The sequence below is a fragment of the Mirounga angustirostris genome, unplaced genomic scaffold, assembly GCF_029215605.1.
Source record: "Mirounga angustirostris isolate CCGP_5_RB_7025 unplaced genomic scaffold, mMirAng1.0.hap1 SCAF_8, whole genome shotgun sequence".
NCBI lineage: Eukaryota > Metazoa > Chordata > Mammalia > Carnivora > Phocidae > Mirounga > Mirounga angustirostris.
Window position 1 is genome coordinate 90,369,714 of NW_026991716.1, and position 16,240 is coordinate 90,385,953.

The following is a 16,240-nucleotide window of genomic DNA, read 5'->3' on the forward strand; positions in this document are numbered from 1 at the left end:
TAAACAGTAGCCATTATTACTATGAAAAGAAACCAGTATAATAGCTTTTCTTTTCAATGTTAGTTTTATTTTTAACAAACTTACACATGCACATACTTTATGTGGTCAAATAGGGCTCTCAGTCTTGTCATAAAAACACTACTCCTTACGTTAGGCCTATTTTCTACTCAAAACGCAATGCCAAACTGTTTTCTAAATTGGTTGGATCGATTTACACTCCCATGAGTCCATGGGCTCTTTGATTCTGGAAACTCCTTTCCTTCAATACTGACATACTTTAAAAATTATTTTTTGGTCTACATTCTGGCTTATTCAACTTTTTCTTCTCATCCTTCTGCTGAATTTTTTTTTTTAAGATTTTATTTATTTACTTGACAGAGAGAGAGCAAGAGAGCACAAGCAGGGGGCAGAGGGAGAGGGACAAGTAGACTCCCCGATGAGCAGGGAGCCCGATGTGATGCGGGGCTCAATCCCAGGACCCTGAGCCAAAGGCAGATGCTTAACCGACTGAGCCACCCAGGTGTCCCTTCTGCTGAATTTTTATTTCTTCTTTCATAGTTTTAATTTTTAGGATCCTTATAGTTTTCTGAATGTTACTTTTTTATGGCCAGTATTTTTTGTCTATGGCAGCCATATCTTCTTTCACCCCTCTGGTTAATAATTTCCTTTGGTCATATTTTTCTTATTGCCTTCCTAGGGCCTCCTCCCTCCAAGATTCTTTTTTTAGGTTGTTTCTGTCAGCCTTACTGGATGCTTTCTTAAAAGGTCTGACAATTCCTGGTTGTCTGCCTCTAAAAGTATTGCACTAGCAAATTTATTAAAGCTCTGTGTGCATGCTGAGGCTCAGCAATTTCATTCTGTAGCGTCATCTACCTAGGTGCCTCACTGGTAAACACTGAATATCAGGAAATGAAGGCCGTTGCCTTGGGCTGATGAGATCTTTCAGACAAGACTCTTCCAATCACCTGCATATAGGTGAAGTCTGACTCCATATTCTGGGAACCAGGAGAAGAAATAGAGGCGGAACAGAGTCACAACAGTCAGTGGGTAAGCATTCACTTAATCTCCCTGTTTTTACTACAGTCCTACAAAAATAAACCTAATTTCCTGCCAGGGTAGGTGAGAGGCAGTCACCTATTGTGCAAATTGGGAAAGAAGGTCTTAAGATCTGTTTCTATGTTAATTGGGAAGATAGTTTACTTTTCCCCAAAACAGTTCAAAAATAGGCAGCTGGCCCTGGATGAGTGGACTTTGCCCCTTGAGAAGCAGGGGCGGGGGGGGGGGGGGGGCGGTGGAATCGAGGTGTGTTCTATTTGTTGTTCCACCTTCTTCTAGGAGGTCCTCTTCACGTGGTCCAAGTGAACTCAACACATGATATCTATATGCCAGCTCACAGGAAGTGAGGAGAGAGAAACTGAAGGGCAATTAACTTCTTCTCTAAGAGCCTGAGGCATCACATCCTATTTAGCTAGAATTTATTCATGTAGCCATCTCTCCCTGCAAGAAAGACTGAGAAATGTCATTGATAACCGAGCAGCTAAAACTTGGTGACAAGGGGGTTCCAAAAGGAAGAAAGGGAGATTGGATGTGGGGACAGGAGACTTCTCTGCCATAGCTTCTCAAACAAATTTTCAATCAGTCCTGTTTTTAGCCCCACCTCCACTTCCCCTTCTAGAAGAACCTGTGACACCAGTTCAGGAGCTTTCTTGGGATTTTGTAGTGTTAACAAGATTACTTTTTTAACTTTCCCAACTGTAGGCCAGGGTTCAGGTTTCTCCAATCTGCTCTGGCATTTGCAAATAATCCACCTGTTCTCTACCTTCCTGAATTTCATGGCTGTTGTCTTTCTCTGATCTCCTTTTCCTTGAGGATTTATTCCTTGTTAAATAAAACCTTTTACACTTATTTTATTGGGATTGGGGAGGGAATGATGGTTAAGTAAGTGTGTTCCATCTGCCCATTTGAAACAATTCTGGTTTCACCAATTCTAATTTTTAATCAGGATTAAATGTGATAGGCATCTCCTTTTGGTCCTTTCATTGGTTATCTTTCATTTACTCATACATTCACTCCACGAGTATTTGTTAAATGTCTGTTACACGGCAGTCATTGGGACAGACAGTAGAGAGACAATGGCTTTAACAACCTCATAGCCCAAAGAAATAAACAGACAATAAATACATTTTTAAGAGATAAACATGCAATAAAAAACTAAGAAACATGCAATAAATAAAACAGTACACTGAGATAGAAAATAAGGAGGTAAGAGAAGGCTTCTTTGATGTGGTAACACTTGAGGTGAGATTTGAAAAAGACCTAGAAGCCACCAAGCAAAGCACTGTGCTAAATTTGCTTTGTTTCAGGAACTAAAGTATGTTACTATGAGCTTATGGATTCCTACCTTTACAACTTCCTACCTTCTGACTTCTAAATTGTACCATAAAATTTTTTCTTGTTTTTCCTTCTCAACTTATGTTAGTAGTGATAATAATGACATTACCTTTTGACTCAAAAGACAGGAGTTCAAATTCAAGTTCTGCCATTTTCCAGCTATGTGACTCAGTCAAGTTTTTCAACTTCTCAGAACTTAATATCCTCAGTTGAAAAGTGAAAAATTATATAAAGTTTATAGTGAGAATCAAATTAGATGATTCATGTGGAAGTACCAGGCATAGAGTAAGTACTCAAAAATTGTTGAAACTAAATTCAAATATTGAACACGTTCTCAGATACATTAACTTGGATTCTCCCCCAAACAGTCAAAAGACTCATGAATTACTTTTCTACTCAAATAAGGAGAAAAAGAAAAAAAAAAAATACCACCTGTGAATGTTACAAACAAGTATCCTAGGTAATGAAATCAGAATGAATGGGTCAGAAACATGGCTTTCCCCGCTTAGAATTTCATCTGATGGTGACATCCAGAGCTGTGCTGTATAGGGCAGCAACTGTGCCCCTTGCCATCTGTTTCAAGGGTGGGGATGTAACATGCCTCAACACCTACCCTCCCAGAGCCTATTACAGAAATACAGTTAAAGGACTTACCTAATGTGCTTTGAGTAATTCTTTTTTCAGCATGTATAAACTCTTGGAAAGCGTAAGCTTTGTTAAGTTTGAATTTGAAGTAATCTTGTTTATTTTTCTATAACTTCATGTCTTGTATAATGCCCAAAGTGGTATTATTTAGACTTAGTTCAAGAAACCTTGATCATTCACTTCCCAGACATACAATACTGTGTTAATGTGCTGGGAGATGTACAAGGATGAACTTAATATTTGTAGTCTAAAATATAATAAATTATAGACAATTCCAAAGTCCTTTTTCAGTGATTCAGAGGGCACTTTAGGATCTTACAACATTCCAGAGTAACCATTGTGAATGTCAGCTACTATTCTATATGGTCACGCTTATAAGGAAAGGCTGAATAAGATCTATAAGATACAAAATTGTAACAAAAGAGTGAGTTCTCTTCTTGGAACTCCCACAGACAGCACTCAGTTCTATATGGAACTTGGGAGCTTTGTATTGTAGTAATCCAAATGCTGAGAGAACTGCCCTCCAGATCCTGAAGTATTCAGGAGCCAGGTCGGTGTCCAGTCCTTTTTTGCATTCTCAGTACTAAAATCAGGTGAGCATGCAGTGTACACTCAAAAAATGTGAAGGGTTGGATAAATGGATAAATGTCTAATGCTTTCCTTTTCTATTTATTGCCCTAGGAAACATACAGTGGTAAATACTGATATTAAAGACACTCTACTAGTACATTGAAACTTAGCATTACCATTGCAATAGTGATGCTACCATTTTTTCAAGATTTTGTTTTTTAAGTCATCTCTACACCCAATATGAGACTCGAACTCACAACCCCAAGATCAAGAGTCACATGCTCCATTAACTGAGCCAGCCAGGCACCCCATGATGCTACCATTTCTACAGCAGCATGTATGAGTGTGAATAAAGGGTTAACATCAGGTCTGGCTGAGGCAAACCAGCCTGAGAATGACCTCCGGTCTCCCATGGTCTTGTTTCCTTAGAAACAGTAGAGTTAAGATAAATGGGGAACAGTTGTTTCTCCCTCCGCATTGTGTGAAACAAAAACCTGAGCTTGGGGATCTGCAAGCTGGCGTGCAGACCTCAAGCTTGATGAAAACCATATACAAGACTGGTGGGGGAAGTGGCCACTCTGTGACAAGGTGACCCCACAGTATCCCGACTCTCACACCTTGTTCCTGGGTGAGACTGCTACTAGGTAGCTGCGAGGCCTCCCCACCAGCTGACGGCACTGTATCTCCTTGCTGGTATCCTGCTTGTTTCCTTCCAGAAAGTTCAGTAAGAGTAGTATTGATTAAAGCCTGTCTGTGTCTCCTGAGTCTGATTTGCCAACTTGGATTCATAATGGCAACCTAGCTGTCACAGTCGGTAATCACACCTGGCTCTCCTGCTCCCAAATGTCACCTTCAGCACAGAAAAGGGGGCAGTTAAAAAACAAAAACAAAAGAGAAGAAAAATCTCCAACACTATGTTCCCCAAGATGGAAAATAAAATGTTTGCAAATATTTGGGGATGCCATGAACCCCAGGCAAAACCCAGACTGGCTCCCAAAAGGTCAGCACACTTGATGGTCACATCCCAGCAAAATGAGACTGGAGGGGATTAAAATTAATCCAAGTGCCAATGTCTGGAGTAGGCACTGCACAATTTAAACTGTATCACCAAAGAAAGGCCATTTGGGAAAGGAAGTGCAAAGGAGAAAAAGCAGGATAAGGGTAATTTGATGACTGGGCAAAGGTCAAAAGGGCATATTCGAGAAGGTCCCTCTGGATCTGTGAAACAAGAGGGAATAAAAGCATATGCATGTTCACTGAAATTAAAAACCCTTTTAGATTGTCTTCTCTGCTAAATTCTCATGACTTGAAAGATTTTAAATTCCTGAAAGGAACTCCTTCACCTCTGAGTCAACGTTTAGCCACTTTAATGTGCTTTACCTGGGAGTTTGGTTCGTGCCTTCAAGCCAGGAAAAGAGTTTTAAGAGGGTCTAATACTCCCTTCAGGCATATGTATTTTTTCAAGCACCAAACAGAGTCCACAAGCTAATGAAGCCTAAAGAGGCCGTGTAAGTGATATCAGACAGAGCACCACCCCAAAGACCTGGTTCAGAGCACTTAGAATTCATGACCATCTTTACTATCATTGATCCATTATCATTCATTTTTTTAATGCACTGAGAGCCCACCCTGAGCAAATCAAATTGGCCCTAAATTTCTTTTACTTAATTTATCTCATGCGACAAGTTCCAAAGAGAAGTGTGCTACAGGTCATCACTCTCCATATATTCAAAAACATCTAAACAACCTACAGTGGATCAATTTCAAGAAATATTGAGAGTTTTAGTTATATCAATATAAAATTAACGTAGATGTCTTTGAAATGACACATCTCCCTCCAATAAAATCCTAGATGCAATATATTTAAGGTTATCTATACATACTGATATTAAGTAAAATTGTTTATGCTCCTATAGCCCTTAATACATCTAAATATTTTGCATAACTCATCCCATTGATATTCTCAATAACCCTGCGATGTAGTAACGCAGATATTATTACTATTCAGCTGTCTTAGAAACAGAAGTTGATTTAAAAATGTCCGTAAGAAAACAAAAAGTTGTTAAATGACCTTAAACTACAAACCAAATAGTATGACTTCCAGCAAAATCCTTTTTCTACTATATAACTTAATAAAAATTAATGCAAGAAATTTTTTTCAGTTCACTTCTACAAAATTTCCAAGTTAATAAAAACAAATGAAAGTTGAGCGCCTGGGTGGCTCAGTCATTAAGCGTCTGCCTTCGGCTCAGGTCATGATCCCAGGGTCCTGGGATCAAGTCCCACATCGGGCTCCCTGCTCAGCGGGAAGCCTGCTTCTCCCTCTCCCACTCCCCCTGCTTGTGTTCCTGCTCTCGCTGTCTCTCTCTCTGTCAAATAAATAAATAAAATCTTTTAAATAAATAAATAAATAAATAAAAGTTGTTAAGTACCTCTTTCCCTCAGAAATAAGATAACTAAGTAATTTGTAAGTTATTATGTAAAAATTCAAGCTTTTAAAAAACACAGAGCCATTTTTGTGATGCTACTGGGTAAGGAATTCATTCTATTTCCTTTTGATTTCCTAGGAGGGATTTATTAGACAAATACCAAGTTTAAAAATTCATATACCTCAAGCACAAGTTCAAAAATTTAATTTCAGCACTATGAATACTTTAATTTCCTGGGACTAAAATTTTTAAAAATCAAAATCTAGACCCACTAACTTTAGCATGCATTCTAACAGTTTACCAAGCTCCGTATTTTGTTTCAGAACAGATCTAGTGGGCATTTCAACCCTTTGAGGTAATCTTCAGATTTGCATTAAATTCTTCTGGAAGATTCACACTTTTATAGTTGGGGAAAAAATTAATGACTTCTGTAGAGGATAGGAAAAAGTATTTATAATGGGATTGAGGGGCAGGAGCTTTGCAATTAAAAATACCATTTAAACATTTTACTTAAATCCAACCAAACTGAAGTGTCAGCGCAATTCTATTCGTTAATTTTGACATGATTTACTGAGTATAATCCCCTTAAGTCAGAAGCTGACCTCCACAGCATTCGAGCTTCCTGTGGGATCAAAAGGAATAATAAGAAACATGTTACTACTGTAAAATAAGCAAGTCTGGTGTTGTGCCGCAGGTTTGTTCCTATGTTGTCAAATAGACAAGCATGCAGCAAATACTCAGCAATAACAAAATAAATGTCCAGAGACCTTTTTCCAACCAACAAGCCGACAACTCAGCAACTTCAAACAGATTTTTTTTTTTCTTTCAGAGCCAATTCACTTGCAGTGTAGGCTGATAAAGCAGTATTAATCTCCTGCTTTAAATCAAGTTTCTGTCACTGGGCTCCATTAATCTCCCCCCCTGTTATCAAGTGTCTCCATGGCAGGAAATTATATTTCTAAATTGAATTTTGTTCTGTTTCGATGTAGTAAGAAATATTTTCCAGACTACTAATAGGATGCATAAAGATTGTGACTCTGACAATACTGTTAGATAAATAAAAGCTATAAATTAAACCCACCTTCATTCACCAGCAAGCATAATAGCAAAATAGAAAGCATTGATTACCTGGAAAGAGTAATCAAATAAAAGATTTTAAATGAAAAGTGAGGTAGCAGATGGTTAACTTTTTAATTTACCTTTTTATAGCTATTGCCCATAAAGGAAAAAAGAAAAAAAATCAATTCAATGAGTCTCCTGGTGTTAATAAAACACATATTGATTCTTAGTGCATATGCTTACTCTACAAGATGCTCAAACCTGGTTCTACCACTGGTAATGGAAGCAGATACTGTTTATGAGCACTTCAGTGGAGACAAATTTACAGTAAAGAAATGTCTCTAAGCTAGATTTATTATTAAAGAACAAAAGCTTATAACCACAAGTAACAAAGAGATTTCATTTTACGGTTAGAGATCCACTCATAGGAGGCCAGGACAATTCAGCCAAATCGCAGTTCAGTCACTGGAAGAGGTCTTCAAAATTATAGTCTCCCTTTTTGTCGGTGAACAATAATGGTTTCAATAAGGTTTAGTTTTTTTTTCCATTGATATAAATTGCCATATACTGCCTCCCTTAACACGTCTAGATTCTCTTTGACAGTAAAAATTTGGAAAAAGTCTCTTCACTTGTTATTGAAAACATGGCCTCAAGGTGGTCCATTAAAACTTCCCATGTTTAAAGAAGCATTGCATGAAAGAAGCTTTTCATTGTGCATCCATGTATGAGGCCTGTAGAACACATAATTAATGCTACCTATACCAAGATGCTTGAAGGATAAGTAGAATCTGACAAATGTACAAAGGAATGGGGGGGGGGCAATTTTCCAGACAGAAGAGAGATGAATGGATACTAGCACTTCTTTCCCACCCTCACCTACAGATCTTGACCTGAATAGATAAGATATATGGATCAAATCACTATAACTTCTTTAACTTCACATTTAGAATACTTCAAGCAGAATTACCATGGTGGCTTAAACCACTGTTACACATACTATCTTCATCAACTTCAGTGTTTTGAAGTTCCATTAAATTAAACATGTAAAGCTTATTCATAACAAATAAAAGAATAACAGTGTAACATCACAGAACTTAAAGTTTACAAAAGTAAAACTAAGAATCTGATGAAAATTATAAAGAATACCTTCAAAATAATAAGCAAGTATTAACCAGAACTAGACAGCAAACCAAAATGGAATAGATTATGTTCAGAAGAAGAAATACAACATGTTCTTTTCATAAATAAAAGCAGGTAGTAAAAAGAGAAGTCAGCATTTGAAAAACATACATCCTCCTCCTTTACCCTCTATGTGGATCTTACCTACATGTGTGAGAAAGAAAAAACTGCAGCATCACAAACAAGAGGTCGTAAGTCACATTCCTTAAGAATAACCAAGTGGTAATGGTAAGTTTGAAAAACTCTGAAGCTTATTTATTATTATTACTAATAATAATAATAATAATAGAATTTTGACCAGAGTGCAGACTATAATATGCTCCTGGGAAGAATGGCAGCAAAAGAGAATGACGATCATTGTTTTTCTATATGCTGCAATTCGACAATGTATTTTGCATAAACCACAACACCAGATGTCTAGCCTCTGGACTTACTTTTTATCAGGAACCATCTCATCAAGTGTGATGTACATTTCAAGTATTTCTACCATGCTCTGTTTAATACCAAAAGGTTTGGTGGGGTTCCACATGGAATTAATTTGTGATCCTAAAAGCCAACTCAGGACAGTCTCAATTTCAGGCTAAGTCCATCTGCCAAAATGTTGCTTCACACATGAAATGCACTTGCTAGTCACTAATTTTCAGAAGTGTCTCTTAGTCAACTACCCATATGTAAAACATATAGTTCAATTGTGATTCATTAAAGGGAAAAAATCTATATTGCCTAAACAAAGCACAAAATAGAAGTCACAAACAAAGGTGTAAAAGCACTTCAATTTTCCAGTAGAGAAATTCTTATACTGCATTTCTTAGAATTTTCCAGCAACACACATTCTCTCATGCTGAATGTTCATGATTTTCATTCTCACCATTAAATGGTCCCATTTTAAAAGGATCACCCTTCTTAGCAAAACATATTTAGATACCCAGTTGTGTTGGTTCAAAGGCTTCTAGTTCTAAATACTTATAGGTAGAAAAGAGAAGTGTTAGGAGTCTACTTCACCCTGGTTTTTCCTGAGATTTGAAAAAGACTGATCAACCACACAACAGAACATCAGGATGTGGCCAGAGGCTTTGTTCTTCAGCTGTGAGACAAAGTTTCCTCAGGAAGGAAATCTTAAGTAAGAAAGTTATCAGGAAACTAAGGACTATGCCAGTCATCTATAAAGAGCTCAAAATACTTCAGAGAGCAAAATATTCAACCAAGTTCTTTTTCTATTTTTTTATTTTTTATTTTAGAGAAAAAGTGGGGGGAGGGGCAAGGGAGAGGGAGACAGAGTCTTAAGCAGACCCCACACTGAGCTCAGAGCCCAACTTGGGGTTCAATCTCATGACCCTGAGTTCATGACCTGAGCTGAAACCAAGAGTCAGACACTTAACTGACTGTGCCACCCAGGTGCCCCAAGTTCTTTTTTTAAACAGAGAAATCAAATCCCAAGTCCAGCCAAGGAGAAAAAGATCAAAAGGGATATTCTATCTCTATCTCAAAAAAAAAAAAAAAAAAAAATGGCACTCACTCTCAATTTTTAAAATGTGAGTATCTTTAGTCACTTTCAAGTATAGCTTTATTTTTTTCCCCAAGTATAGCTTTAAATATATTGAGAGCTTTGCTTTGAATAATGGTGCTGGATTCTCCATGGTGTGTTTCCCAGGCCATTTTCCTTGAATGTCAAATTGCTCAGGAAGCTTCCTTAGGAAAGCCTTACTTCCAGAAGAACCAATCCCTAAAACTTGAGCTGAACAGAATAGAGGCTTGATTTTAAAGCATTTTGTCAAGTTCTAGCTGAATAGAAGGGACAACTCCCAGGGCCGTCTTTGAAGATCCAACTTTATAAGCAACTGGTTAATCAAAAGAAAGCTTAAAAAGGGAAGAAAGTTCATTGACATGGCTTCTTAATACCTATCTGGTTCCAAATAGTCAATATCTATATTAAAAGGCTAAAGCTAATAACTTTTTTCCTGTCTGTATCAGTCTTAAGATCTAGCAAGATCTACAATCTCCTAGAATTCTTTCAACTAAACTCTTCAGCAACATCACCAATCCACAGCACGGAGGAGGGACAAAGCAGGATACAAAGAAACTAAAACAGCAGAGCCTCTCACCTTAACAGAGTTTTAAATTCATTGTTGCCATTTTAAAATTTGGATATTTCCCATAAATATCCAGATTTACAGCTTTTTTTTTTTTTTTTAATTGTAGGATCCAGCATCACTGGGCCCTCATTTCAGTCTGGCAATAATTGATTGGCCATGAGTAGCTACTGCTTAATCCATGGACCAAATAATCTCCAAAATCCTTCCAAGAACAAAATTCTGAGTGTACTTAGTTGTTAAACTTTTTTTCAAATAGCATTAACAAAATAGAATTCATAAGTGTGAAGCTCAGAACACTTCTTTGAAGTGAAAGTGAATTTCAGAACTACGATTATTAAAAATGACAGGGAGGTTCCTCTTGTACTAAGCAGGATTACCATGGCAACAACACATTATCAGTAAAGTAAAACTAACCTATCCCATTATGGTCTAATCCCAGCTCACCTTTCCTACTAGTGAATGAACAATCCAATGCCTGGTGAATTCTGCTTCATAATGATAGGAAGAGACAACATCAAAGGATCATAAAGCAACATTGTTATGAACGCTTGGCCACCACAAGCCAGTTATCTTTGTGGTAACTCTTCTGACACTTCCTGCTTAAAACCCAAAAGATCAGAAGGATGCTGAGGGCCTGCTTTCATAATGTGTATTCATACTGAAAATCAAGATCAAGTGAGTGTTTGTCCTGCACCATGGGAGCTCACCTTCCTGAGCTCACCTTAGGACACCTGCATTACTGTTTGACAGGTGTACCACCCCAGGCCTTTGTGGCAGCCTGCCAGGCCCCACTGCCAATGTGCTTACTGAAGGACATTTGAGAAGGGTGGCCCACTCAGAGTACTCAATCATGGTGAACAAGGCCAAGAAGGCCATCTTTGTCCAGGTTCATCTCTCCAGACCCCCAACCTTGAACTGCAGCCTCTTAAAGACCTCTTCTAGGGCCTCAGAGGTCTTATAGTGAAGCTTCTGAATTTCACTCTCGAAGCTCTGCACACACCACCCCTTGGACCAGGGGTCCAAGGTGGCATGAGGGGTGAGGAAGAGCAACAGGTGGAGCTGACCAAGGTGGACTGTGGCCCAGGGCCAGGCCAGGGCTCCTGCTGCCATGAAAGAGGAGGCCGCCCAGCACATGGTGCTCACAGGGCCGGACACAGAGGTGGACACCTACACCAGGCACAACCTGACTGGCCACAGCCCCATCCAGCAGCACCAGGCTGGCTGAGCCTAGAGAGATGTGGGCCCACCCCATCATGGACCAGCACTCTGTACAGGTGTGCCCTTATCACCATGATCATATGGAGCATCACCTGCCATAGCCGGCTAGCCTTCATGTCTTCATGTTGCTGCTCTGGGCTTACCTCATCTGGACCACGTGTAGCTGCCACCGGCTGACCGTGCTTGGAGCACCTTCCATCCTGCTCTACAGACTGGCACTGTGTGGCCTATACTACATGTGGGCCACGGAGCAGTGTCCTGAGCTCCCCACCACCCTGGGAGCTGTCAGCCTGGCCATCTGGGGCTAGAGAACATCCACTACCTCTGTCTGAACCTCAGCGCCACGGTGCTGTACACTCTGACCTTCTGGCTCCTGCTACACCAGTTTGTCAAAGAGAAGCTACTGAAGGTGAAGGACCCCCTGCACCAATGGAGGTCACCATAGCAGACACAGAGCTCATGTGGATGCTGCTCCAGAGACTGGGAGAGCCAGTCACAGGGGTCTATCTGTGCCAACTACTGGATCTGCCTGTCTGCTGGCATGCTCATCGTGGTCAGCTTTGCCAACTGCCTCATCATCTGCAAGATCATCTACATGTTCACACGCAGGGTGTGGCGAGTGGGACCCCACTGGTGCAGCAGCAGGAGGAAGAAGAGTAGGTCTCCGGGGACAAGGGGCTGAGCACAGCTGGCCCCCACCAAGCCACACAAGTCCCAGAAGCCATAGCCAACAAGTGGGGCCTGGTGACCAGGCAGCTGCTGGACTTGGCCACCGGCTTCTGGGACTTTTGTGGTGTTCTTGTGATGCCTGCTGGAGCTGCATGTCTTCAAGCTGGTGGTCCTATCTAGATGGCCCTGAAGGAGGTGTGGGTGATGAACCTCCTGCTGCCCTACTCCCACTTCTGGCCTCCTGCCAGTCCACCTTCTGGATCTGCATTATCATTATGTCCAAGAGGGTCTATCAAGATCTTCAGCCCCCATGAGTACTCCAGAAACTGTACTGAGCCCTTCCTCAATAGCACCAACTTGCAGACAGAGATCAATCAATTCTTGCTGTATCAGAGGCCCATCAATCCTGCTAACCAGTTTGGGGTATAGAAGGGCTTCCTGACCTGGGCTACATCCAGAATCCCCTACAGACCCTGCTGCTGGCATCTGAGGCCACCATGTACCGATGCCAGGAAGATCTCCACCCATAGCACCTGCTGGCCCCACCAGCTGCCCGAGCTGTCTATATATGACAGCACTCTCCAGTGGCTGAACCAGGGCCTCTCAACTGCCTCAAATTCTTCTTCTACAAACTTGGACTGGAGATCTTCCTGATGGCCGTGCACACGTTTGGGCTGTGCAGGAACTTCATGGTCATCCTGCATGGCTATCCTCACCCACCAGCACTCTAGGCTATTGCCAGCCTCTTCCTGATACTCTTACTGCTTTACCAGTACCTGCTATACCTTGGCATTCCTCCTGCCCTGTGCATAAACTACCTGTGGCCCTGAAGCAAGACCATCCTTGCGAACTCCACACTCAAGTGGCTGTCCCTACCCAATTTACTCAGGGCCCCCAACCCCACCAACCTCATAAGTGACTTCCCCCTGCTGCTCTGCACCTCCCAGCAGGAGCAGCTGCCCTCTCCCAGGCACACCCAGGAGTGGCTGACATCAATACTGACCACCCGGAACTTGTGGGGGGCGCCCCACCCCACGCCCACCTTTATCCCCCACAGGTCCTACCTTAACAGGCTGAAGGTGGCCATCTTCTGCTTGCTCTTCTTGTTGGTGTTGGTCAAGGGGGCTGCCCACATCAGCCCCTTCAAGCTGGGCTACCTACTGGCCCGCTTATACCTGCTGCTCTTCTGCACCAAGCTGCGGAAGAACACACGAGCCTGCTCCCGCCGTGGGATGGCCTCATTCTCCACAGCTCACTGCCATCTTCGAGAACATGCTCTTGTTCCTGTCCTGTGTGTTTGTGGAGCAGCTTCTGCTGGGCCATCCAACTTTTATTCAGCCTCGTATGCCGCATCAAAGGTGACCATGCCCCCAGGGAGATGCTGGGCAGGGGCCAGGACTGCCGGCTGCGCGTGGAGGCGGCCAGGTCGTCCGGGACAGCCCCTCTCCCTGTTGCCGCCGCGGCAGCACTGCATCTTCCTCAGCCACTACTACCAAGGCCGAGCCTGCAGGAGTTTTGCCCTCTGCGGGGCTGCCCACCTCAAAAGCATCAACCTCCACCACAAAGCGCTGAAGTCCCTGGCGCAGCTGCGCCAAGCCTAAGCAGCAACAGGCACGACACGGCGGGCGGTGGCCCTCCGGAGACCAGGAGCCAGGGCCGGGCAGTCCGGAGGACTTCTCCCTGCTGCAGTGACAGTGGTGCTGGCTGTGACTGGACCACGTCACAGTCATCCACTCCTGCCTGGGACCACTATCTGTTCGAGTCTGACGGTGAGGAGAAGAAGACCCAGCCCGAGGACCCCAGGCAGTGAGCACAGAGCGCCTTCCAGATGGCACAGCAGGGAGGGGGGACCAAGGTCCTGGCCGTGCTGAGACGGCGGTGGCCGGAGCTGGCAGCCTAGCTGCCCACAGGAGGCGGCCTGCGGCCGGAGGCGGAGCCCGCGGAAGGCCGGGACGCAGCGACAGCCGAGCCCGCGCTTCCTGTGCGTGAGGGGCCGTGCGCGGGTGGACGCGCGACGCACTGGCTGCACGCCTGCCCCAGCGCCGCGAGCCACGTGCTGCGTGCTGCGTGCGCAGTGGCGGCCACCTCCGCACCCGGGAGCTCCTCCCGAGGGGAGAGAGGCGCTGGCGCGTGCGGGGCCGGCTCTAGGAGAGCTAAGCCCAGGCCGCGCTGCAGGGCCCCTCGGAGGCCCGTGCTGCGCCAGGCACAGCCTCCGGCGAGCACAAGCAACAACACAAGCAGTCCCCTCAGCACCGGCTGCAACACCCACAGCGGCAGCGAGGAGGTGGTGCCGAGCCCAGGACTTCCTGTGCGGCTCTGGGAGCTTCCAGCCAACACAGGCATCCGGTCACGCATGGCCTGTGCATCCCAGAGCTGGAGGAGGCCCAGCGGTTCACAGCAGGGCAGGCCCGGGCACTGCGGCTGCTGCGGGCCGTGTACCAGTGTGCGGCCGCCCACTCGGAACCAAGAAGTTTGACTTTCTTCCCTGGAACAGTCACGCAGTGATGCGCCACTACGAGAACAAGCCCTACTTCGTTTCATGCATGCTGGGCCTGAAGAAGACTGAAGGCTAGCTACATCAGGTATGACCTGGTGCGGCTCATGGCTCTCTTTGGGAGGGCCCAAAACCCAGAGGACCTGCAGGAGCAGAGGGAGGCAGATGCTTGGGGATAGAGGAGTCACCCCCAGGAGAGAGTGAGGGCAACTGGGCTCCACCTGCAGAGCTGCTTCTGTCTGTCCCTGGCCCTGTGTGTATATCCGCAGCAGGTGGCAGCTGGTCTGGCAGCTCGATGACCCACCACTCAAGGAAGCCAGCAAAACCCTGAGCCCACACATTCCCTCCAAAGCTAGATGCACATGTCGTGGCAGTCACCCTCCTCTGGGCTGTAGCTGCTTTATAGGGTTGGCTTCAGGCCTGTTGGGTGCAGAAATACACTTGGGGAAGAGACTGGGGATGATTACTGACCTGTCCGAGGTGCTGGCCAGCTTGCTGTCATTGCATCCTGCTGCTGGGGCACAGGTCCATGGTGTACTCCATGGTGCTGCATTTGGCCAAGTCCCTCTGGAAGTTCCAGGCTGGCTCTTCTCTGTGTGAGTAAAAAGCATTGTTCCATCCAGTGCTTGGTTATGTTGTGTTTTCCTTGGTGACTCTGATACCAGGATGCAGTGGACAGACGTGTTTGGACTCTTATCCTGGGTGGCTGGCAACTGTAATGATCTTTTCTATCCTGCATGTCCTTGGAGTACCCCCCTGGCATTGATTACTGGTAACACAATGTTCTACTGGACGGACTGCTAATGGATACCTGGGTTTCTTTTGGGTGATAAAATACTGTCTAAACTTAGATCACCATGATGGCTGCACAAGTCCACAAATATACTAATAAATGACATGGTAACGGTGTTCTTTGTCGATAAGAATTCACTTTAAACTCGCTAAAAGAGTCTTTCCTCTAACACTAGTTTCAGTACTCTATTTGCTGATCCACCAGAGATAGGTTGGATGTCAGCTTAATGTCATCTCAAGCCTCATTTTATCTACAACTAATGCAGGCTGGGAATGCAATGTCAGGCATTAAGCTTAAATTTCACTTAAATCAGATATTCCATTTGTTTTTTTAAAGATGGTTTAAATTTTAGCATACTGCTATTTTAGTCCTCTTGATAGTATTGTTTCTTCTATTAAATTACTAGGTCCATTCAGAAAGGGGAAAGGGAGAGATGTCTATATCCCCAAATACTTTCCATTGTTCAGCCCAGAAGATGGATCCATTTTACCCCAAGTCTAATGGTAGTGAATGTTGTATGAATGTGGAGCAGAGTGGTACCTCAAACATTGCTACTGACTTAGCAGTACATTGTTATTAAAAGCAGTACATAATTGCTATTAAAAGCAATGTACTCTTCCCTCCCTCCCATATACCTGCGGTTACTTTTGTTTGGCATGTATGCTCCATCACATTATTACAAAACTGTACCCCAGAGTAC

The 16,240-nt window shown here is 43.5% G+C and overlaps 1 pseudogene; it reads left to right on the top strand.

Annotated features, from left to right (window-relative positions):
* The first annotated feature begins 11,277 nt into the window (after positions 1 to 11,277).
* Positions 11,278 to 14,330, top strand: LOC123836485 (piezo-type mechanosensitive ion channel component 1-like; annotated as a pseudogene).
* The last annotated feature ends 1,910 nt before the right edge of the window (positions 14,331 to 16,240 follow it).